At 41.3% G+C, this 24,420-nt stretch overlaps 1 protein-coding gene across 1 annotated transcript in view; it reads left to right on the top strand.

The window, feature by feature from the left end:
• Positions 1 to 5,950: 5,950 nt before the first annotated feature.
• TEAD1 (TEA domain transcription factor 1) overlaps positions 5,951 to 24,420 on the top strand; it is an 82,759-nt gene continuing 64,289 nt past the window's right edge. The window contains exon 1 of the mRNA XM_083355890.1: positions 5,951 to 6,004. The gene's annotated coding sequence lies outside the window, so the exon portion shown is untranslated. The remainder of the gene's footprint in view (positions 6,005 to 24,420) is intronic.

Here is a 24,420-nt window from a genome sequence, read left to right as displayed (position 1 = left end):
CTGTCCTCTACCATATTCTGGAGTCCATTTAAGCTCACGCCTACTGCTTCAGTGACTCCATCCAGCCACCTCATTCTCTGTCGTCCCCTTCTTCTATTGCCCTCAATCTTTCCCAGCATTAGGCTCTTCTCCAGTGAGTCCTTCCTTCTCGTTAGGTGGCCAAAGTATTTGAGTTTCAACTTCAGGATCTGGCTTCTAAAGAGCAGTCAGGGTTGATCTCCTCTAGGACTGACCGGTTTGATCGCCTTGCAGTCAAGGGACTCGCAGGAGTTGTTCTGTACCAGCCTGCTACTGGCCCTGCAGCAAAAGCAGGGACAACCCCTTTACAAACGGCAAGAGGCTGGAATAAAGCCTGCCAAATTTATTAACATAAAACAGAGCAAGACAAGACACCAACCATGAAACAGGAGCTATGAAACAGGAACTATCCAAGCGGTTGCCTTCAGCAAACCAGCCCTCCCACACATTCCCCTTAAATACAGTTCAGGGCGTGGCCTCTCTCTGCCTCCTTCCGAGGTGCCCCATTGCCTTCCTCTGTTTACTCCTGATTGACTGCCTCCTGCATCGGGCGTCCTTGAACAGGGCCAGCTGTGGGTCATCTTCATCCACGCTGTCAGGCTCAACAGCTGGGTCTCCATCGTGACCACGTAGGAGGGGCCCGGCTGAGGGCTCTGCGGAGCCTCAAGGCCATCATCAGCAAGCTCTTCAACACCCCCCTCCTCCTCCTCTGAGTCGTCCGACCCAACTGCCGAACCCACAGGCTGACCCTGAATCACAACAGGAGTCTTCTCCAGCACCAGAGTTCAAAGGCCTCAATTCTTTGGCACTCAGCCTTTCTTATGATCCAACTTTCACAGCCATACATTGCAACTGGGAAGACCATCGCCTTGACTATACGCACTTTTGTTGACAGGGTGATGTCTCTGCTTTTTAGTGTGCTGTCTAGATTTGCCATGGCTTTCCTCCCGAGGAGCAAGCGTCTTTTAATTTCTTGGCTACAGTCCCCATCTGCAGTGATCTTGGAGCCCAGGAAAATAAAATCTGTCACTACCTCCATTACCTTTCACGTAGTAACTAATAAATTTTCATGACTTAAGTGGACAGTAAATGAAAACATTCTGGTTTAATATTAAAAAAACACTATAGTTGTTACTTAACATTACTTTTTTTATGCCAGAATGAAAAAGCTGACCATAATATATATTAAACATACATTTGACTATCGGACCAGTAGTGGTAAAAGAAACCTGCTTCTCCCAGTTCAACTAAGGAATGCAAATAAAAATTAAAATACATCCCGCCCCCCTTCAAAGACCAAACAGTATGGCAGAAAGATATAGTTAATTTAACTGTTCAAGAGTGACTCCTCAGTATTTCTCCAGGTATGCTAAGTCTCTTGTAGCTGCCAAATCCAATTTGCAGTTGAATGAAGCATCAGCTGTGGCTGGACAAGCCCATTTGCCCTTTGTAGGCAAGGCTTAGAAGACAATTGGTATGTTTTAGCACTTTTGGGATTATTGTGATTAAGAGGAAACCACTCCTAACGATAGGGGGAAAGGGTGTAAAAATACACAGCCCACAGCTGGTAAGCAGCATGTGTTTGCTAGGAGGGGAGGTCGTGACTAGCTGATCCTGCTGGTTTTAGGGTTGATTGACAGATAAGAAAACTTGATATAATGAAGCAAAGGATTGCCTGCTTTGGTAGCTCAGGGAAACAGTTGTCATAATTCAGTAAACATGATAAAGGCTGTTTAACGATGCTGTCTGGCAATTAAAATTATAGCTGCACAATTTTTTTTTAAAAAAGCCCCGGAAAAAGTCCGCAAAGGAGGAAAATGAAATGATCAATCTAGTCTTTTGAAGGTTGGCTCCAAGGGGATGGTTTGGTGATTGCCTTCCTGAATAATGGAGGTATTTATTTAAAGGCAGAGCTATAGAAACAAAATAAATGGATCTATCAAAATTAATTTTCTCCAGCGTGAAAATTGTTTGGCTCCAGGAAATGCAGTGTTTGTTTTGTTTTTATTTTTTATTTTTATTTTTTTGGTACACGTTCATTTATAAAGGAGAAAAACCCTTCAGGAAAAAGCTTTTCTTTAAACACCTGCCTCAGAAAGCAGTGTTGTTTTGTTATCTGCTTTCTTTCTCTTATTACTATGGTTGTTAGTTGAAATTGTACTTTATAATATATATACATACATACATACATACATACATACATACAAACAATAATAATAATAATAATAATAATAATAATAATAATGATGATGATGATGATGATGATGATGATGATGATGATGATGATGATGATAATAATAATAGTTGGAAGGGACCTTGGAGGTCATCTAGTCCAACCCCCCTGCTCAGGCAGGAAACCTTATACCATTTCAGACAAATGGCTGTCCAGTCTCTTCTTAAAAACTTCCAGTGTTGGAGCATTCACCACCTCTGGAGGCAGGTTGTTCCACTGGTTAATTGTTCTAACTGTCAGGAAGTTTCTCCTTAGTTCTAGGTTGCTTCTCTCCTTGACTAGTTTCCATCCGTTGCTTCTTCTCCTGCTTTCAGGTGCTTTGGAGAATAGCTTGACTCCCTCTTCTTTGGGGCAGCCCCTGAGATATTGGAACACTGCTATCATGTCACCCCTCACCCTTCTCTTCATTAAACTACACATACCCAATTCCAGCAACCGTTCCCCATATATGTTTTAGCCTCCAGCCCCCCAATCATCTTTGTTGCTCTTCTCTGTACCCTTTCTAGAGTCTCGACATCTTTTTTACAGTTTATAGTTGTCATATGTGCAAACACAACCATTTGCAAACGTGCGTGACATTTTTGAATATCCAGTTCCTTTTTCTTCTTCCTCTTTTTTTTAAAAAAAAAATGGGGTTGTACCTCTTTCAAAATGTGAGTTTAGCATACCGCACAGGAAAGAAGACAAGCTTGCCAAGTCCTGCTGAGCGTTTTTTCAAGCCTGTGAAAAGAATGAATTATTCAACAGTAAGCATGCTTACAGCTGGCCATTTGGGAGCTTTGATGTGCGAATCAGGCGGTTGCATGAATGCCCTTATTGTCATGTTATGTGTACACAGTGTGTGAATTATTGAAAATAGTGAGGCCTGAGCCTCATCTGGTAGAGATTACAGTGCAGGCATGCTGGGTGAAGGTCTGTAATTGAAAATCCCCAGATGCTGTTTATTTGGCCCGTGTCACGTGACCTTCTGCCGTAAGCTTGTCTGAACAAAACACAGCCTGTGCTGGGAAGGGCTGCCCAATCTCGCAGGCTTTTTGTCCCTGCTTTTCCATAAGGCTCAGAAAGGGGACGACTTTCAAAAACTCACTGTAGGGATGGCCTAACACCTGCCCATGCTGTACTCTTTTTGAAGGCATAAAATAGACTTTGCTCACTGCTTTTAAATAGCAAGCTTCTTACCTAGCAGAGGAAACTGTTTGAACCGTTGTTGACCTGTCTACAGTTATTTCTTTTTTGCCGATTTGGATTTAAAATGTCTTCCTCCCCCATCATGGCAACTCAATATGCACACATAAATGCTTGAAGGGGAGTATTTCTTTTTTCCTTCTCTGATGCTACACAGTTCAGTCGTCTTGGACTGAGGTGCTGAAATTTTTAAATGCTGTACTCTAATCTTAGTGGTTATCTTAAAATAACATTTCACGTGATCCCATTGAGAAGCATCTGTTAAATACCACCAGCCCAAACACTACTGGGATGCACACTAAAAATCTGCAAGCAGCTAGAATTAGGATTCGAAGGTAGAATTTTGTTGCTCTGCCATGCTCCCAAAGCCTTTCGAAAGAATTCTGATAAAATCCATGCTATTTAAAAATTAAAATTGTAAGAGATAAAAGGTCACCTGGAATGGCAATAGCAGCAGCTTGATTTAATTGAAAATAATCTTATAAAATTTCAACTTCATGAATAGAAAGAAACTGTGAAAAGAAAAACCCTAAATATGAATAAGATGCCTACAATATATTCCCCAAGACATGAATTCGAATCTTCTGTGATGCTAGAAATAATTTTTAGAAGAAGGAAGGAGTCCTGAGAGGAAGAAATTTAAGAAACACTGGATTGGGAAGACATGGGGAGATGGGCTTCAACAGGTAGTGCTCAACTTAGCTCAGTTGTAAGCTAAATCATGATCGGGACCAGAATTTCTGTTGCTAAGCAAGGCAGTTGTTAAGTGAGTTGCTTCCAAATTTATGACTTTTTCTGCCAGGGTTGTTAAGTGAATGACTGAGATCATTAAGTGAATCCAGTTTCCCCCCATTAACTTTGCTTCTTGGAAGCTGGCTGGGATGGTGGCAAATGGCAGTCACATGACCCTATGGTGCAGCAACCATTGTAAATACACACCAGTTGCCAAGTGCCTGAATTTTGATATATGACTGTGGGGTTGCGGCAACAATTGTAAGTGTGAATACTGGTTGTAAGTCACCTTTTATTGTTGCTGTAACTTCAAATGGTTGCTGAATAAATGTTGTAAGTCAAGGACTTCCTGTATATAATAAAACATCCTTCTGAGGGAAAGACGAAGAAGTGAAGTTAAACCAATGATATGGCCTGGAGGTTTGCTGTTTGCCTCCTTGTTAACTTGATTTACAGTGGATAATTGAATTTGCAGTAAAATGTAAGGCTTGCAGTAACCTTTCCTGCTAATCTTGATTGGAGTCAAATGTTTTCAGAATTCTCTTACTAAGAACCACATGCCAGCATAATCTGTAGTATCTATTCTAGCCCTTTGTTAGCAGACTATATAACCTCTTTTAGTGCTGAGGGACATCCTAGAACATGTGGTCAGAGCCAAGCCAAAAATGTGATTTAGTATTAATTGTAAGCTAAATTTAAATGTAGAGAGCCAGTTTGTGGTAGTGGTTAAAGTACAAGGCTAGAAACCAGGAGACCCTGAATTTTAGTCTCATATTGGACCCAAAGCCAGCTGGGTGACCTTGGGCCAGTCACCATCTCAGCCCTAGGAAGGAGGCACTGACAAACCACTTCTGAAATCTTGTAAAAAAAACAAACCGAAAAACTTGGAAGAGAGTGGTCAGGCAGTTGCCAGGAGTCAAGGCTGACCCAAAGGTAGGGGTGTGTGTGTGTAGTATTTTCAATACTCAGATTATGCTTAGTGACAGAATTTTGCTCCACTTTGTAACAGCTTTCGTCTGAATTTTTTCCAGCTTTTTGTCTGCAATTGTTCTCTTTTCTAATGGTAATTGGGACCAGAGTTGCTATTGCTAAGTGATGTGGCCTTAAACCATGATGTCATGTGACCATGCCTCTTAGCAATGGCAGTTCTGGTAAGCCCAGTTGCCATGGTTAAACAAGGACCATGTGAGTTGTTAAGTGAGGACCTCATCTGATTGTGACTTCCCTGTTGACTTTGCTTGTGGGAAACTAGAAGGGAGTGTACAAAATGTGTGATCATGCAACTGCTACTCATTCAATACTATAATCATGAACTGGGTACCAAGGGCTTGGATTATAATCACAGGACCACAGGGGCAGTGCAATAGTCAGAACTCTGAGGACCAGTCAAAACTATCACTCATTCAGTCCTATTGTAAGTTTAAATGGTTGCTGAACAAGTGGTCATTAAACAAAAGCTATCTGTGTAATAGTTTAAAATTAAAATAATTTCCCATATGCCAGAAATATTTTAGCTGAAGTACAATTTTTGGACAATACCAAGCGTAAAAATCAAATGATACCTAGGTATTCGCTTATTGGATTCTCCCATCGACTAATAACAAAGGAGTTTAAAAGATGGGGAAATGCCATTATGAAGGGAAAAAAATACTCAAACCTTTATTTTCAAAAATATCCCTGAACCATCTTTCCATTGCATCTATTTTATGTTTTGATGTGTATATATTAATGATGAATTGTTACTTTTAGTCTTCATTGTAAATTCATATTCATTTCAATGAACTGATAGCCAGATACATCAAACTTAGGACGGGAAAGACACGGACCAGGAAACAGGTAAGACAATCCCTGCAGGATAGAAGATGTGTGCCAATGAATGAGTGAATGCAGAAGATGCAGAATGGTGTTTATAAATTCTTGGGTTTGCTTTGGAAAATAGTGCTGTTTGCACCACTCACCACTTCCATATAAATTACTTAGGCACACAGTACACTTGCAGGATTAAAACTCCTATAGATCTTTAAAACTGTCCGGAACTATTAATCTATTAGTTTCAGAATAAATACTTTGCTGAGTTGGCATGATGGATCTGTGTTTTCTTAGACTCCTGGCTTGTTCCCAGCTTATTGTTCTCATCTCAGAAGAATTAGCACTTGTAAAAACTTTTTGCAGAAACACATAACTTAGTTCTTCCCTTTGACACAGTGCATTAGCTAGAACTTGTTGAAGACCTACATAAATATTTGGGCTTCAAGCTAATAGATCCAGTGATGGTTGTATTGAGAAACTTCAAGGCACAGAATCAGATTTAAAAAGTAAGATATATTTATTGATTGGAATCAGAGTTCACGTGATATTTAAGAGAAAAAGAAAGAGAATGGTTCAAAATTAGCAAAATTAAATGAATAACTAGTAAAATACTTGTTTTCTTTGGGATAGTTATCTGCTCAGTGTAAGCAAGGCTTTAAGTAGAATAGGACAAATTCTTTGTCTGAAACATTTCAAATAGAAAGAGCTACAAGATGTTCTCTAAGGACAAAATAAGAAAACAAGGAAGTTTATCCCATGATTAGCAAGTAGCCACTCAAATTTATACAAAGGATCCTCTGAGATCTATTGAAGAACTTTACTGATATATTAAGCATTTTCTCCAGGAATAGAAATATATTCAAACAGATTTTGAAAGAAGGACTAAGCAAACTGGTGACAGAATTGAAATACAATTTAAAGTTAGAAAAAATAAATGAAGGTTTTGTTCTTTTAATTTAATTTGTGCTTGACTCCACAAACTTACAATTAAAATTTTACAGTTTTACAATTATTGTAAAAAAAAGAAAACATATATTGAACAAAAACAATAAAACTGACCAGAAGACCAATCACATATTAAATAATCAAAATATACCAAAATCCAAAGAAGCTCAACCATCCTCCTTACCCAATCTTTTCTGGGGAAACAATCAGGTTTTTAGCTATTTTGCAAAAAAAAAAAAAGGTGAGGTGGGAGCAGTCCAGATGGTCATAAAGAAAATTATCTCTGGCTGACAAAGAATATCCAATTGATCATAGCCCTGTTATGGCATTGCACATAGAGCACTTATCTCCTTCACTTGAGTGCCAAGGATGACCCATGTTGCCAGTGACATCTAGACAAAAAGTGGATGGATCCTGCATTCCAGATGAATTCAAAATCTGTGCAATCAGGATTTGAGCTCATCAAATCACAGAGCTGGAATGGAGCTTTTAAGCTATTGAGTCCAACCTCCTGTTCAGTGTAGGAATCCAAATTAGAGGATCCTGGACAGATGGCTGTCTAAACTCTCCTTGAATTCATTCAGTGAAGAGGAGTCTACCATCTGTCTGGGTAATTGGATCTTATGAAATAAAATACCCATACAGTTCTATAGACAAACACCTTTTTGATGCAGATGACCTTTCTGTGGCATAAGTGCCTTGTCTGGCTATATATTCTCCAGCCTTTGGAAGGGAAAAGGCTGGTGAAAGTTTATCCCCATTGCTCATATGATGACTAAATGTCCAAAATATAATGTTTGAATAGGAGACTTATGATGTAGGAGTTTCTTTTCTCTTTTTTTGATTATATCTTTTTTTGAATATCGCTCTGTGTTCACTTCACGCCTGTATAGTTATCAGACATATTTATATTTTTAATGATAAAATAAATTCATGCAAATAAATTCATGCAAAGTCCAGGCAGATAACATTACAGGACAATTGTTCATGTTCCTTGTTCAATTGCTTGCAAATATTTCTTTACTCAGCTAGTAATACCATCTGTGTCAGGGAGTGTGGGGTTTGCTACCTATTTACATGCTACTGCTTGTCCTGCCAGTTTTGCAGTGGATATAGTTTTCTTTCTGGTGGTTTGTTGATTAGAGTATTGTTTTTTTTTGCCTAACTGTTTATCAAAAACATCTCAGAAACAACCAACAAACTGCTATAACAACATGATATTACTATAACACAAAAACCAAATAAAGTCCCCAAAACCTCTTAAGCAAACCAAAAGTAGTCCAAGAAAAGAAAACAGGAATTATCTACAATATACAACAGCCACCATGTAGTACAAACAGGTAGAAGAGTAGCAGAGTGCATCCATGAACAACCAACTATCTTTCAGAAGACATGATGAAAACTCATTAATGAACAGAGTCAACCACAGTTTCAACTGGGAAACTATTAGCATTCTAGACCAATCAAAATTAAACTTGGGGGTCCTTCTAGATTCACAGCTCTCTTTGGAAGAGCATATTGGAGCTGTGACTAGGGGGGCCTTTGCCCAGGTTGCGCCAGTTGCAGCCCTATCTAGACCGGGATGCCTTGCGCACAGTCACTCATGCGCTCGTGACCTCTCGTCTAGACTACTGTAATGCTCTCTACATGGGGCTGCCCTTGAGGTCCACCCGGAGCTCAAACTCCCAGTTGTCTTGGGAGTTTCCCGATACTCCCATGTTACACCTTTGCTCCGCGAGTTGCATTGGTTACCGGTTGCTCTCCGGGTGAGGTTCAAGGTGTTAGTGATGACTTACAAAGCCCTTCATGGCATGGGGCCGGATTACCTACGGCAACACCTGCGGCCGGTGTCAACTTCCCTCCGTCCAGTGCGCTCCCACAGAGAGGGCCTCCTCAGGGTGCCGCCGATCAAAGAATGCCGATTGGTGACCCCCAGGGGGAGGGCGTTCTCTGTGGGCACACCAGACCTTTGGAACCACTTACCGGTTGAGCTCCGGATGGCCCCCGACCTTCGCTCCTTCCGGCGTGATCTCAAAACTTTCTTTTTCGAACAAGCTGGCCTGGTCTGATGGGATGGGGCTGGGTTTTTATAAATAGTTTTAATTTTAATATGTATTAATTTTATGGGCATAATGTTTAATGGCTTTTTAATTTTTGTATTCTATTTTTATTGTGCATTGCCCTGTTCACCGCCCTGAGTCCTTCGGGAGAAGGGCGGTATACAAATTAAATTATTAAAATTAAATTAAATTATTAAAAAATGCTAAGGGATTCCTGGAACCTTGGCATTCAGACAAATCAGCCATCAATAGACATACAAATAAACCACATTTATACACCATTCAAGAGATAATTAAAAAAAATACCAAAACAAAAAGGAAAAAGAAACAAAAAAAACCTAGAACACATCCCTTCCAGCAGCCAACATGCAAATAAGCAGGGGTCAGCACCAGACAACAATTAGGAAGAAAACAATATTCAAGGAACTACCAAGGAGGAAATTCTACCTCTACCAACACTATCAGAGTAAGCTACTATATATAAACAGGCAACTCAAACCAATGGTGTTACCTAGTTGGGTAATGAAAACTCTGCAAGCAAATAATCAAACTCCCAGAACACTAAGGACTCAAAAATTAAATTCTCATTTCAGATTTTACCTTCCAGTCCCACTGGGAGCAACAGAAGTATGTATGCCCATCTGATAAATTTGCTTCCCATGTCGGCTTTTCCAGAAATAAATTGAGACTTTCGTTTTAAGAAAGACCCCCCCCCTTTTTTTTTTGTTCCATGTGCAAGAGACAATGGAAGGTGTTTGTGAGTGTTGTAGGCCTTCTGTCTTTGGACCAAAATGGCATTGAATATTTACAGAGAAAATTAAATATGCAGAAATCCTGAATGTATGTCTTGGTTAAATTGCAGATTATTTTACATGTATTGTTTATGGTACCATAAAACTAACACCAGTTTAGCCAAAAAAAAAAGAAAAACAGGGACATGGCCTAATGTCACTGATTCATAGTCATCTGCATTAAATATATTTTTCTGGCAATTTTTTTTCCCCGTGGAGAGAAATTAAATTGCAGTCACTCTTAAAGCTGAGGTCCAAATTGCAATTAAAAGTACATATACTGTAATTTCTGAAATTATTTTATGGCAGCATTTTAATTCCCATTAAGTTCTTTTGGCTATTCCAAAATAATATTGCAAAAATATTTTTTTTATTTACAGTATTTTTCCACACATGTTCCCCTGAAGGATTATTACAGGTTACAGTGCTTTTTCTCTCTCCAAATGTACCTAAATTTTAGAGTGCTACTAGGAAGAAAATAAAATTAATCAGCTGTGGATTACCTACACCTGAAATTGTACTTTGAAAGTATGTAGTTGCATAATTACACTTTTCAAGTACCTAAGAATGTTGCAAAGAAGACTCAGAAACACTCTCTTTAAATTTCAGGTCAAGTCATACAGCAGGGGTGTCAAACTCAATTTCACTGAGGGCCACATCAGCATTGTGGTTGCCCTTGGAGGGCCGGGTGTGTATGGCCAGGGTGGGCGTGGCCTACTGGGTGGGCGTAGCTGGAGTGCGTATGGCCTGCTGGGTGGGTGTGGCCAGCTCTACATCATTGGCATCAAGGGTGCCTATGGGGGCCTGGGCAGGAGTGGGACAGATCTGAGGGTCTCTGGCAGAAGAAGGGTCTCTGGGCCAGGGCCAAGGCAGCAGGGACCGTTCCCTCACTGTTTCCAGGATGGCTTCGGGGGCCACATGAAACCACTTTGCGGGCTGGATTCGGCCCCCGGGCCTTGTGTTTGACATGTCTGTCATACAGTAATGGATTACAATGACAAAAAGGCCGATTCTAGCTTACTGTTAGAACAATATTAAGGGGTAAAAATCCTTAATATCCCCACATCCTGTTCCTACATGAGCTCAGTGGGAGGCTAGAAAGTCTTAAACTATGGATGGTTTAATTTGGAAACAAGCATGGAGCAGGAGATTGGCCTTGATTACCTGAACTGCTCCTTTTGATTCTAAGATTTTAGATTCTCTAATGCAGACATGTCAAACTCGCGATGTCACGTGACATCGCGTGATGTATCGGGACGGTTTTGCCATTGCTGACAATGGGGTGGGTGCGGCTTCTGCATGATACATCCAGCCCAGGCGGCCAGCAGTTTGACACCCATGCTCTAATGTCTGAATTAGGATGTTTCTGAATCAAGGTAAAGGCACAGATGTCAAGGTCAGTTTTGAAGTGAAGAATTTTGAAGCTGAGTAAGGTTATTGATCCACCTAGTTTTGAATTCTTTCCAAATACAAAGTGTATCAAAAATAAAAAAGGTCATAGGCCTATCACAGTTTATTAACTTTTTATTCTTTTTCCAAAGAAAATGTTTCTGTAGTTACGACGTTCAAAAGCCATGTATCAAACAGTAAGGAGTTGTTTAGAAAAAAATAGCAATCAATTTGAACATTTAGTGTTCAGTAATTTGTACAGAAAAATGTGGGTTAGACAGCATCACCACCAGATGGATTTGTAGCTGGCTGACTGGCCGTACTCAGCGTGTGGTCCTCAATGGAACTGCATCTACATGGAGGGAAATAATAATAATAATAATAATAATAATAATAATAATAATAATAATAATAATAATAATAATAATAATAATAAACCTTTATTGTCAAAGTACAACATGTGTACATTGAGATTAGCTGAGCCTCTCCCTGTGCTCCCTCCCCCCAACACACAGTTACAACAAACCCTCCATCCTACCACACCATGTGAACCAACTACACCACACACCAGCCTCCCAAGTCAATTCTGCATAAATTCACAGAGATTATATCCCATTCAAAAGCCTAACAGCCCACAGATAAAAGCTGTTTTTCAGCCTGTTAGTACGGCTGGCTATATTCCTATATCTCCTACCTGATGGTAGGAGAGTAAAAAGATACCATCCAGGGTGTGAGTCATCCTTGAGAATTTTCCTCACTCTTCCAAGGCAATGAGCCCTGGCGATGTCATCCAGTGGTGTCAGGGGACAGCCCACAATGTCTTGTGCTGTGCTCACTACCCTCTGTAATACTTTCCTGTCCGCGGCTGTCAGACCAGCATACCAAACCACAATACCATACGAGAGGACGCTCTCTATAGTAGACCAGTAAAAGAGGGTCATCAGCCGTTGTTCTACCCTGTTCTTCCACAAGACCCTAAGAAAGTGAAGCCTCTGTTGGGCCTTTCTAGCCACCTGGGTTGTGTTAACTTTCCAGGTCAGATCTTCACAGAGGTAGACTCCCAGAAATTTAAAGGAGGAAACTCTCTCCACACAGTCCTCCCCGATGTAAAGTGGGGCAGGTTCCTCCTTTTTTCTCCGAAAATCTAACACCATCTCTTTCGTCTTGCTAATGTTTGGGTGCAAGTTGTTGTTACTACACCATATGGATAGTTTTTGTACCTCCACCCTGTATGCTGTCTCATCCCCACCTGTAATAAGACCCACCACAGTTGTATCATCTGTGAACTTGATTATCTCAGTGGATGGGTCGGATGATACACAATCATATGTGTATAAAGAGTACAGGTAAGGGCTAAGCACACAGCCCTGTGGCGTGCCGGTGCAAAGCTTCAGGGAGGTGGACAAAGCAGACCCGACCCTCACTGTTTGTAACCGGTCCCTAAGAAAGTCTTGAATCCAATCGCAGATGGCAGGGGAGAATTTCAAGTCAGTCAGCTTCTCAATGAGAATGCTCGGCAAAATGGTATTGAAAGCCAAGCTGTAGTCAACAAAAAGCATCCTGACATAACTTCCAGGTTTCTCGAGATGACTTGCTACAGAGTGTAAAGCAGTAGCTATGGCATCGTCTGTCAACCTATTTCCCCTGTAGGCAAATTGATCTTTATCAAAGTCCAGTGGGAGACATGTCCTAAGATGTTGGAGAATCAATCTTTCGAAGCATTTCATGACTACAGACATTAATGCAATAGGTCTGTAGTCATTCAGGCACTCAACTGCAGTTTTCTTGGGGACTGGGACAATGGTAGCTGCTTTCAAGCACGATGGTACACATGCTGTTTGCAAGGAGATGTTAAAAATCCTTGTCAGGACCCCTGCTAATTGGTCGGCACAATTCCTGACCACTATCCCCAGCACCCCATCTGGGCCTGCAGCTTTGCTGGGATTCACAGCCTTCAATACAGCTCTCACTTGGTTTTTGCACAGGGTGAGTGGCTGAGAGTCAGAAGGCCGGCCAGCAGAGGCTACGGGGTCTGGTCTTTTAACCTCGTAGTGGGCGAAGAAGATATTCAGCTCCTCAGCCAATGAGGCATCGGTGCTGCTCTTATAGTTGGTTAAGTGCTGCAGTCCCTGCCATACTTGCCTCGGATCGTTATCTGCTAAGTGGTTCTCCACCTTTTGTTTGTATTGTTGTTTTGCCATCCTAATGCCTCTTCTGAGATTTGCCCTGGCCTCTCTGTATGCGTCCCTGTCCCCTCCCTTAAAGGCAGAATCCTGGGCTCTCAGGAGTGTTTGTATCTCTGTAGTCATCCACGGTTTACAGTTCCCGTAAACTCTAATGCACTTATCCGTTGTTACACTATCAGTGCATGTTCTGATATAAGAGAGTACGGCATCTGTATATGAATTTAGATCTTGTTCTTCAAATACACTCCAGTCAGTGGTTTCAAAGCAGTCCTGCAACTGACTGAGAGCACCCACTGGCCAGGTTCTGACCCTTTTGTGACTGCCTGAGTCCTTTTCCTGAGAAGGACATACTTTGGGCACAACAGGAGTGAAAGATGGTCAGATGTATCCAGGTGGGGAAGAGGGAAAGCTCTGTATGCCTGTTTCAGATTGGAATACACATGGTCCAAAGTGTTCTTCCCTCTGGTGGAAACTTGCACATACTGTACAAACCTGGGGAGAACTGTCTTCAGACAAGCTTGATTGAAGTCCCCAGCCATGACAAAACTCTGGGCGAGTTTGCTGCTGCCTGGTGATGACGTCACCAGGCAGCAGCAAAGTGTGTAGTGGGGTGCCCCAGGGCTCTGTTCTAGGCCCGGTGCTCTTCAACATCTTCATCAGCGATTTGGATGAGGGGATAGATGGGGAACTCATCAAAACTGCAGACGACACCAAGCTGGCAGGAATAGCCAACACTCGAGAAGATAGGCTTAAGATACAGGAGGATCTGGACAGACTTGAACCCTGGGCACTATCTAACAAAATGAAATTCAGTGGTGAAAAAAGTAAGGTTCTACATTTAGGCAAGAAAAACCAAATGTACAGGTATAATATAGGTCAGGCATGTCAAACTGCGCTCACCCCATTGCCAACAATGGGAAAAAAGTCCCGATACATCGCACGGCATCACGTGACATCGCGAGTTTGACATGCCTGCTATAGGTGGTACCTTGCTCAATAGTAGCAACTGTGAGAGGGATCTTGGAATCCTAGTGGACAATCACTTAGATATGAGCCAGCAGTGTACTGCAGCTGCCAAAAAAGCCAACATAGTGTTAGGCTGCATTAACAGAGGGATAGAATCAAGTTCACATGAAGTATTAATACAACTTTAAAACGCCTTAGTAAGGCCACACTTGGAATACTGCATCCAGTTTTGGTCACCACGATGTAAAAAAGATGTTGAAACTCTAGAAAGAGTACAAAGAAGAGCAACAAAGATGACTAGAGGACTGGAGGCTAAAACATATAAGGAAGAGTTGCTAGAAATGGGGTATGTCTAGTTTAATGAAGAGAAGGACGAGGGGGGACATGATAGCAGTGTTCCAATATCTCAGGGGCTGCCACAAAGAAGAGGGAGTCAAGCTATTCTCCAAAGTGCGTAAAGGCAGGACAAGAAGCAATGGATGGAAACTAATCAAGGAGAGAAGCAACCTAGAACTAAGGAGAAACCTCCTGACAGTTAGAACAATTAACCAGCAGAACAACCTGCCTCCAGAAGCAGTGAATGCTCCAACACTGGAAGTTTTTAAAAAGAGACTGGACAGCCATTTGTCTGAAATGGTATGGGGTTTCCTGCCTGGAAACTAGATGACCTCCAAGGTCCCTTCCAACATCATCATCATCATCATCATCATCATCATCATCAATCACTGCACAGTCAGCCAGATGTTCAGACTGGATTTGGCATTTTTGTCTATCTATTGAGTCCTTACCAAGGACCTGGGATAGGCAGATGTGGATGTTTGATGGTACTATAAATATCCTTGCAGGATGGAAGCAGTTCCTAGTATGGCCGCCTTTTGCAATTGACTAATGGTGAATTTGTCAATGCCAATAGTGTTCAAGTGGTGCTCCAGTTGTTTTGGTATTGCACCCAAGGTGCCTATTACTATTGTTATTGCTTGCCTTTACCACAGTCTTTGTATTTCTATTTGTAGGTCTTTGTATTTTGTTATCTTCTCCAGTTCTTTCTCATCTATTCTGCTGTCTCCAGGCACTGCCATGTCCACTATCCAGACTTTTTTGTCTTTCTTATCGACAATTGCTAAGTTTGGGGTGTTATGTTTCAGGTGCTTGTCTGTTTGAATTCTGAAGTCCCAGAGCAGCTTAACTTTATCATTTTCTATGACTTTCTCTATTTTATGATACCACCAGTTCTTGCTTACAGGCAAATGATGTTTCTTGCAGATCTTCCAATGCACCATTGTTTCTACTTTGTCATGCTGCTGCTTGTAGTCAGTCTGTGCGATCTTCTTGCAGCAGCTTACCAGGTGGTCCACTGTTCCTTCAGCTTCTTTGCATAGGCGGCACTTACTGTCTGTTGCTGTTTTCTCAATTTTGACTTTGTATGCATTTGTCCTTAAAGCTTGGTCTTCTGCAGCCAGAATTAGTCCCTCAGTTTCTTTCTTCAACTTTCCTGCTCTTAGCCATTGCCAGGTCTTGTTATTATCTGCTTTCTCAGCTATTTTTTTTTAATGTACTGGCCATGTAGTGCTTTGTCTCCCCATGCCTCCATTCTGTTCTTTATTTGGTCTTTCTTGTAGGCCAGTTCGGTCTCTCCAGTAGTCAGTAAGCCTTCCTGATATACTAATTTCAGTGCATCTTCATCATTGTTCTTCAGATATTTTTCCATAGCCATTTTTTCTTCTTCAACCATCTGATGTACTTGCAGCATTCCACGCCCACCTATTTGCCTTGGTGGATAGAGTCTGTCAATGTCACTGCGTGGATGAAGGGCATGATTCATTGTCATTATTTTTCTGGTCTTCCTATCTATTGCTTTTAGTTCTGCTAGAGTCCAGTCCACTATTCCAGCTGTGTATCTAATGACTGGAATTGCCCAGATATTTATTGCCTTCACGGTATATCCTCCACTGAGTTTGGACTTTAAGACCTTCTTCACTCTCTTGATGTATTCACCTCTAATTTTTTTCTTGATTTCAGTGTGCTCGATGTTGTCAGCTTGAAGTATTTGTAGTAATCTTCCTCATCCAGACTCTTAATGTTATTTTCGTGGGGCATCTTTATTCCTTCAGTTTTCACTATTTTTCCTTGTTTGAGAGTAAGTGTGGCACATTTGTCCAAGCCAAACTACATTGCAATATCTTGGCTATATACAGGTGAAACTCAAAAAATTAGAATATCGTGCAAAAGTTCATTTATTTCAGTAATGCAACTTAAAAGGGGAAACTAATATATGAGATAGACCCATGACATGCAAAGCAAGATAGTTCAAGCCATGATTTGTCATAATTGTGATGATTATGGCGTACAGCTCATGAAAACCCCAAATCCACAATCTCAGAAAATTAGAATATTACATGCAGTCAATAAAACAAGGAGTGTACATAGAACAATATCGGACCTCTGAAAAGTATAAGCATGCTCAGTACTTGGTTTGGGCCCCTTTTGCAGCAATTACTGCCTCAATGCGGCGTGGCATGGAAGCTATCAGCCTGTGGCACTGCTGAGGTGTTATGGAAGACAAGGATGCTTCAATAGCAGCCTTCAGCTCTTCTGCATTTTTCGGTCTCATGTCTCTCATCTTTCTCTTGGCAATGGCCCATAGATTCTCTATGGGGTTCAGGTCAGGCGAGTTTGCTGGCCAATCAACCACAGTAACCCCATGGTCATTGAATCAGGTTTTGGTGCTTTTGGCAGTGTGGGCAGGTGCCAAGTCCTGCTGGAAAATGAAGTCAGCATCCCCATAAAGCTCGTCTGTGGAAGGAAGCATGAAGTGCTCCAAAATCTCCTAGTAGATGGCTGTGTTGACCCTGGACTTAATGAAGCACAGTGGACCAACACCAGCAGATGACATGGCTCCCCAAATCAACACAGACTGTGGAAACTTCACACTGGACTTCAAGCATCTTGCAGTGTGTGCCTCTCCATTCTTCCTCCAGACTCTGGGTCCTTGGTTTCTAGATGTGATGCAAAGGTTGCTCTCATCAGAAAAGAGGACTTTGGACCACTGAGCAACAGACCAGGTCTGTTTTTCTTTAGCCCAGGTAAGACACTTCTGACATTGTTTGTTGTTCAGGAGCAGCTTGACAAGAGGAATACGACATTTGAAGCCCATGTCCAGGATCCGTCTGTATGTGGTAGCTCTTGATGCACTGATTCCAGCCTCAGTCCACTCCTTGTGAAAGTCCCCAACACTTTTGAATGGCCTTTTCCTGACAATCCTCTCCAGGCTGCGGTCATCCCTGCTGCTTGTGCACCTTTTTCTTCCATACTTTTCCCTTCTACATAACTTTCTGTTAATGTGCTTTGATACAGCACTTTGGGAACATCCAACTTCTTCTGCAATTACTTTTTGAGGCTTTCCCTCCTTATGGAGGGTGTCAATGATGGTTTTCTGCACAACTGTCAGGTCAGCAGTCTCCCCCATGATTGTGATTCCTACTGAACCAGACTGAGAGACCATTTAAAGGCTCAGGAACCCTTTGCAGGTGTTATGGCTTAATTAGCTGATCAGAGTGGTACACTCTGAGCCTAGAATATTGCACCTAGAATATTGCACCTTTTCACAATATTCTAATTTACTGAGATTGTGGATTTGGGGTTTTCATGAGCTGTACGCCATAATCATCACAATTATCACAAATCACGGCTTAAACTATCTTGCTTTGCATGTAATGAATCTATATCATATATTAGTTTCCCCTTTTAAGTTGCATTACTGAAATAAATGAACTTTTGCACGATATTCTAATTTTTCAGGTTTCACCTGTATATGGACAGTGTTCAGCAGCAATTCTATTTCAGATGATGTTTTTCCATACAGCTTCAGATCACCCATGTAAAGGAGGTGGGATAGTCTGGCAGATGTTTTTGATGTTTGATAGCCATGTCCTGAGTTATTCAGTATTGTTGACAGAGGAAACAGTGCAATAACAAATAGTAGTGGTGAGAATAAATCTCCTTGAAATATTCCTCTCTTGATATTAACCTCTCCCAATCTTTCACCATTGACATGCAACTGTGTCTTCCACTGTGCCATCGATCTTTGCAAGGATTTTCTGATGTTTCTACTGACTCCTGTTATTTCTAGGCACTTGATTATCCAGTCATGTGGCAGAGAGTCAAATGCCTTTTTGTAGTCAATCCATGCCACATTCAGGTTGGTCTTTCTTTTCTTGCAGTTTTCCAAGATCATTTTGTCTATTAGGAGTTGATCTTTTGTTCCTCTCTTTTGGGGCAGTTTCCCTTCTGCTCAGGTGGAAAGAGATTGTTTTCAACTAGATGCTGTTGTCGGTTAGCAATTTGAAAGTTGTTGGTAAGCAGGTAATTGGCCTGGTGTTGCCTGGTGTTGCCCCCTTTGCTGGATTTTTCATTATTAGGTAGGTTTTCCCAGTTGTTAGCCACTTTTCAATTTCTCCTCCTTGTAGTATATTGTTGAACTGCTTGGCAATGAGTGGGTATACAACAGTTAGATGTTTCAACCAAAACCCATGCAGTTCATCTTCACCTGGTGCTGACCAATTTTTGATCTTCCTTGCTCTTTTTTCTACCATTTTTTGTTGTTATTACTAGTTCTTTCATTTCAACTTCTGTTTTATTTGCATCCACCTCTTTTAACCAAGCCGCATCCTTGTTGTGTTTCTTTGGGTTATACCATATCTGCTTCCAGAAACTGCACTGTTTCTTCCTTGTCAGGTACTGACTGATTCATTGTAGTTTTTCCATTGATGGATTGGTAGAAACATTTCTGACTGGATTGAAATTGGAGGTTGTGCCTATAATCTGCAATTCAAGCTTCGTATCTACTGATTTTCCTGGCTATAGCGGTTATTTGCTGCTTTATTATTTCCAGTGCTTGCTTGGTCTTCCTTGTTTCTAAGTGGTATTTCTTGATTAGGTATTCTTTGGTCTTCTTGTTCTTCAGTATCTTTTCTTTCATCTGTTCTACTTTGCTTGCATGTGATCTTAACTTGATCTTATTTTCTAGTCTAACCTTCCATTTTTGTGGTGCACTGTTTGTTTTTCTTCTTTGTTGATTTTGCATCCCAGGTATTCAGTTATAACTGCAGGTGTGCTATACATTAGTTGGTTTGTTTCTTGCAGTGAATTGGTGCTTATACTTTGATATTGCAGTATTTGCATCTTTTAATGCTTATGCTAGCTGTTTCTTTGGAACAAGCATCAATGCAGGGAGCCTTATTCTGTTGTTTTTGTGCTGTTCTAGATGCTCAATTATTTTTTGTTTCAATTCTTTTATTTCTTTAGTTAGAGGGCTTTGTTCTTCCTGAGGAAGAGGTGCCTGGTTTCCAAATGAGAACAGTTGTATATCTCTGCTGGATTCCTTCTCTGCCAACTCCCCCTGGCTTGCCTCTACATTCTGAATTACTTCTGGCAAGGCTTTGATTTCTTTGCCCTGGGTAAACCTTTGCAGTTCGTCCAATTCTGTTTCTGTGAATACTTTATTTCGTATTATAAATCAGCATTGATCTGCTAGTCTGTGTTCTGTTATTTCTGATTCTGGATGTTGTTCTTTCCAGAACTGGTGCATTCATTTTAGATATCCTCTTCTTGTTGGACTTGATCTGTAATAACAGATCATTATTTCTTTGTTTTCAATCACTGTGTATTTGCGACGGGTAAACACCTTTTCTTCCAGTAGTTCTGCAGCTGCTGGCCCTGGTTGCTCAGCCAACAGTCCTGAGTCCTGTAACCCACTTTTCACCAGATATCCAGGAACTCCAATATCTAGCACAGACCTTGTTAACCCGGGTGACATCCGAGCCAGTATGGCATTCTGAAATTTACATCTCACCATATTTTTTATGGGAGAAACACCCTTTGTCTGACTCCTGATGAGACCTGTCCAGTATGGTTGAACCTCTGGCATAGCTCTCATCTTCCTCAGAGTACACAAGCCTCACAACCACGTCAAAGTACTGTCTCACTGGGGTGTTGTTGTTGTTGTTGTTGTTGTTGTTGTTGTTGTTGTTGTTATTATTATTATTATTATTATTATTATTATTATTATTAAACATGAACCTTAGTCAACTGAACATTGAAATTGACTGGCACTAATGGGTAACACAGGTTGCTGCCAGCATCCTAGGTATCAACCAGGTATCTCCTTAAAATGTAAGATGTTCCAAGTAGCGCAGTTTTTTGTAGCTTTGCTGGAGTTATTGCAGGAAGCTGCAATTTCTTGATGTATTTTGCAAAGCCCCTTCATGGATTACTGCCTTGTCGTGGCGAAGGGGCTTGCGTAATTCAATGAAGCTATGAGCTATGCCGTGCAGGGCCACCCAAGACGGACAGGTCATAGCAGAGAGTTCTGACAAAACGTGATCCACTGGAGAAGGAAATGGCAACCCACTCCAGTATCTTTGCCATGAAAACCCCATGGAGAGTACCAAAAGGCAAAACGATATGACGCTGGAAGATGAGCCCCTCAGGTCAGAAGGTGTCCAATATGCTACTGGGGAAGAGCAGAGGCCTAGTACTAGTAGCGCCAGAAGGAATGAAGCGACTGGGCCAAAGACGAAAGGACGCTCAGCTGTGGATGTGTCTGGTGGTGAAAGGAAAGTCCGATGCTGTAAAGATTTTTTCTCCATAGGAACCTGGAATGTAAGATCCATGAATCAAAGAAAACTGGACGTGGTCAAACAAGAGATGACAAGACTGAACATCAACATCTTAGGTATCAGCGAACTAAAATGGACAGGAATGGGTGAATTTAATTCAGATGACCATCAGGTATACTACTGCGGGCAAGAATCCTTCAGAAGAAATGGAGTAGCCTTCTTAGTCAATAAAAGAGTAGGAAAAGCAATACTGGGATACAGTCCTCAAAATGACAGAATGATCTCAGTTCGAATCCAAGGCAAACCATTCAATATCACAGTAGTCCAAGTCTATGCCCCAACCACCAGTGCTGAAGAGGAAGAAATTGAGCAGTTCTATGAAGCCCTATAGTACCTTATAGAACTAGCACCAAAAATGATGTCCTTATCATCATGGGGGATTGGAATGCTAAAGTAGGAAGCCAAAAGATAACTGGAATAACAGGCAAGTTTGGCCTTGGAGTACAAAATGAAGTAGGGCACAGGCTGATAGAATTTTGTCAAGAGAATACGATGGTCATAGCAAACACTCTTTTCCAACAACCCAAGAGACGGCTCTACACATGGACATCACCAGACGGTCAACACAGAAATCAGATTGACTATATGCTCTGCAGCCAAAGATGGAGAAGCTCTATACAGTCAGTAAAAACAAGACCAGGAGGTGAAAGGCAAGGGAGAAAAAGAAAGATACGCCCAATTGAATGCAGAATTCCAGAGGATAGCTGGAAGAGATAAGAATGCCTTCTTAAATGAACAGTGCAAAGAAATAGAAGAAAACAATAGAATAGGGAGGACCAGAGATCTTTTCAAGAAAATTGGAGAGATGAAGGGAACGTTTAATGCAAAAATGGGCATGATAAAGGACCAAAATGGCAGGGACCTAACAGAGGCAGAAGAGATTAAGAAGAGGTGGCACAATTATACAGAAAAACTATACAAGAATGAGCTTAATGTCCCTGATAACCACGATGAGGTGGTCACTGACCTCGAGCCAGACATCCTAGAATGTGAAGTGAAGTGGGCCTTAGAAAAGCTGAGCAACAACAACAAAGCTAGTGGAGGTGACAGTATTCCAGCTGAGCTATTCAAAATCTTAAAAGACGATGCAGTAAAAGTGCTACACTCAATTTGCCAGCAAATTTTGAAAACTCAACAGTGGCCATAGGATTGGAAAAGATCAGTTTACATTCCAATTACAAAGAAAGGCAGTGCCAAAGAATGTTCAAACTATCGCACCATTGCACTCATTTCTCATGCTACTAAAGTTATGCTTAAAATTCTGCAAGCTAGACTCTAGCAGTATTTGGACCGAGAACTACCAGAGGTACAGGCAGGATTTCGAAAAGGCAGAGGAACTAGAGATCAAATTGCCAACATACGCTGGATCATGGAGAAAGCTAGAAAGTTCCAGAAAAACATCTACTTCTGCTTCATTGACTATGCTAAAGCCTTTGATTGTGTGGATCATAACAAACTGTGGCAAGTTCTTAAAGAGATGAGCGTACCAGACCATCTTATCTGTCTGTTGAGAAACCTATATGTGGGCCAAGAAGCAACAGTGAGAACTGGACACGCAACCACTGATTGGTTCAAAATTGGGAAAGGAGTCCAGCAAGGCTGTATACTGTCGCCTTGCCTATTTAACCTATATGCAGAGCACATCATGAGAAAGGCAGGGCTAGATGAATCAAAAGTTGGAATTAAAATTGCTGGAAGAAATATCAACAACCTAAGATATGCAGATGATACCACTCTAATGGCAGAAAGTGAAGAGGAACTGAAGAGTCTCTTGTTGTGAGTGAAGAAGGAGAGTGCAAAAGTTGGGTTGAAACTAAACATTAAGAAAACCAAGATCATGGCATCCGGCCCTCTCAATTCCTGGCAAATAGATGGGGAAGAAATGGAGGTAGTGACAGATTTTATTTTCTTGGGCTCCAAGATCACTGCAGATGGGGACTGTAGCCAAGAAATTAAAAGACACTTGCTCCTTGGGAGGAAAGTCATGGCAAATCTAGACAGCACACTAAAAAGCAGAGACATCACCCTGTCAACAAAAGTGCGTATAGTCAAAGCCATGGTCTTCCCAGTTGCAATGTACGGCAGTGAAAGTTGGACCATAAAAAAGGCTGAGCGCCAAAGAATTAAGGCGTTTGAACTGTGGTGCTGGAGAAGACTCCTGCGAGTCCCTTGGACTGCAAGGTGATCAAACCGGTCAGTCCTAGACGAGATCAACCCTGACTGCTCTTTAGAAGGCCAGATCCTGAAGCTAAAACTCAAATACTTTGGCCACCTAATGAGAAGGAAGGACTCACTGGAGAAGAGCCTAATGCTGGGAAAGATTGAGGGCAATAGAAGAATGGGACGACAGAGAATGAGGTGGCTAGATGGAGTCACTGAAGCAGTAGGCGTGAGCTTAAATGGACTCCAGAAGATGGTAGAGGACAGGAAGGCCTGGAGGAACGTTTTCCATAGGGTCGCGATGGGTCGGACACGACTTCGCAGCTAACAACAACAAAATTTTGCAAAGTTTTTGGATATAGTTCCCAGTGCGCTGATGATGATGGGTATCGCTGTTACACGTTTCATCCATAATCACAAAGTTTTGATGGCCAGGTTGTGGTATTTCATAATTTTTTCCAGTTCTTTTTCTTCGACTCTGGCATCTCCTGGTACAGCGATATCAATCAACTGTATGCTTCGGTTCTCTACGACTGCAATATCTAGAGTGTTGTGTTCCAAATGGTGATCTGTCTGTATTCAGAAGTCCCACAAGATCTTCACCCTCTCATTCTCGACCATTTTTTCCACCCTATGTTCCCATGACTTTTCAGACACAGGCAAGTCGTATTTTTTACACAATGCCCAGTGGATTAGTTTAGCAGCTTTGTAATCAGTTTGCATGATTTTGCTGCACTCACATATTAAATGTGAAACAGTTTCAACTTTGTCATTGCAAATTTGGCAATATGGATTGTCAGTAGATTTTTGTATCTTCGCTTTCATGGCATTAGTTTGTAGTGCTTGTTCTTGAGCAGCCAGTATTAAGCCTTCCGTTTCTTTCTTGATGGTTCCCATCTTAAGCCATGCCCATGTCTAGTTGTTATCACATTTTCCTTCAATGTTTTTCAAATGCTGTCCATACAAAGCTTTGGTTTTCCATCTATTTAATCTGTCATCCAGCCATTTTTCCTTATATTCTGCCTTTGTTTTTGTTATTTTTATAATGCTCTCTGTTTTCACAGCCTGCAGCAATTTTTCTGTACTTTGATTCACATAGTCATTCAAACTTTGTTTTTCTTCTTCCACACTTTGGTGGATTTGCAGTAGCCCTCTGCCCTCTATTCTTCTTGGCAGGTACAACCTGTCGATGTCACTTCATGGATGTAGAGTGTAGTGCATATTTAAAAGTTTATGCATTTTCTGATCTAGGTGTTCTAATTCAGCCAA

The sequence above is a fragment of the Vipera ursinii genome (genome assembly GCF_947247035.1).
Source record: "Vipera ursinii genome assembly, chromosome: 1".
NCBI classification, from domain to species: Eukaryota; Metazoa; Chordata; class Lepidosauria; order Squamata; family Viperidae; genus Vipera; species Vipera ursinii.
This window is presented reverse-complemented; position numbering and strand designations above follow the sequence as displayed.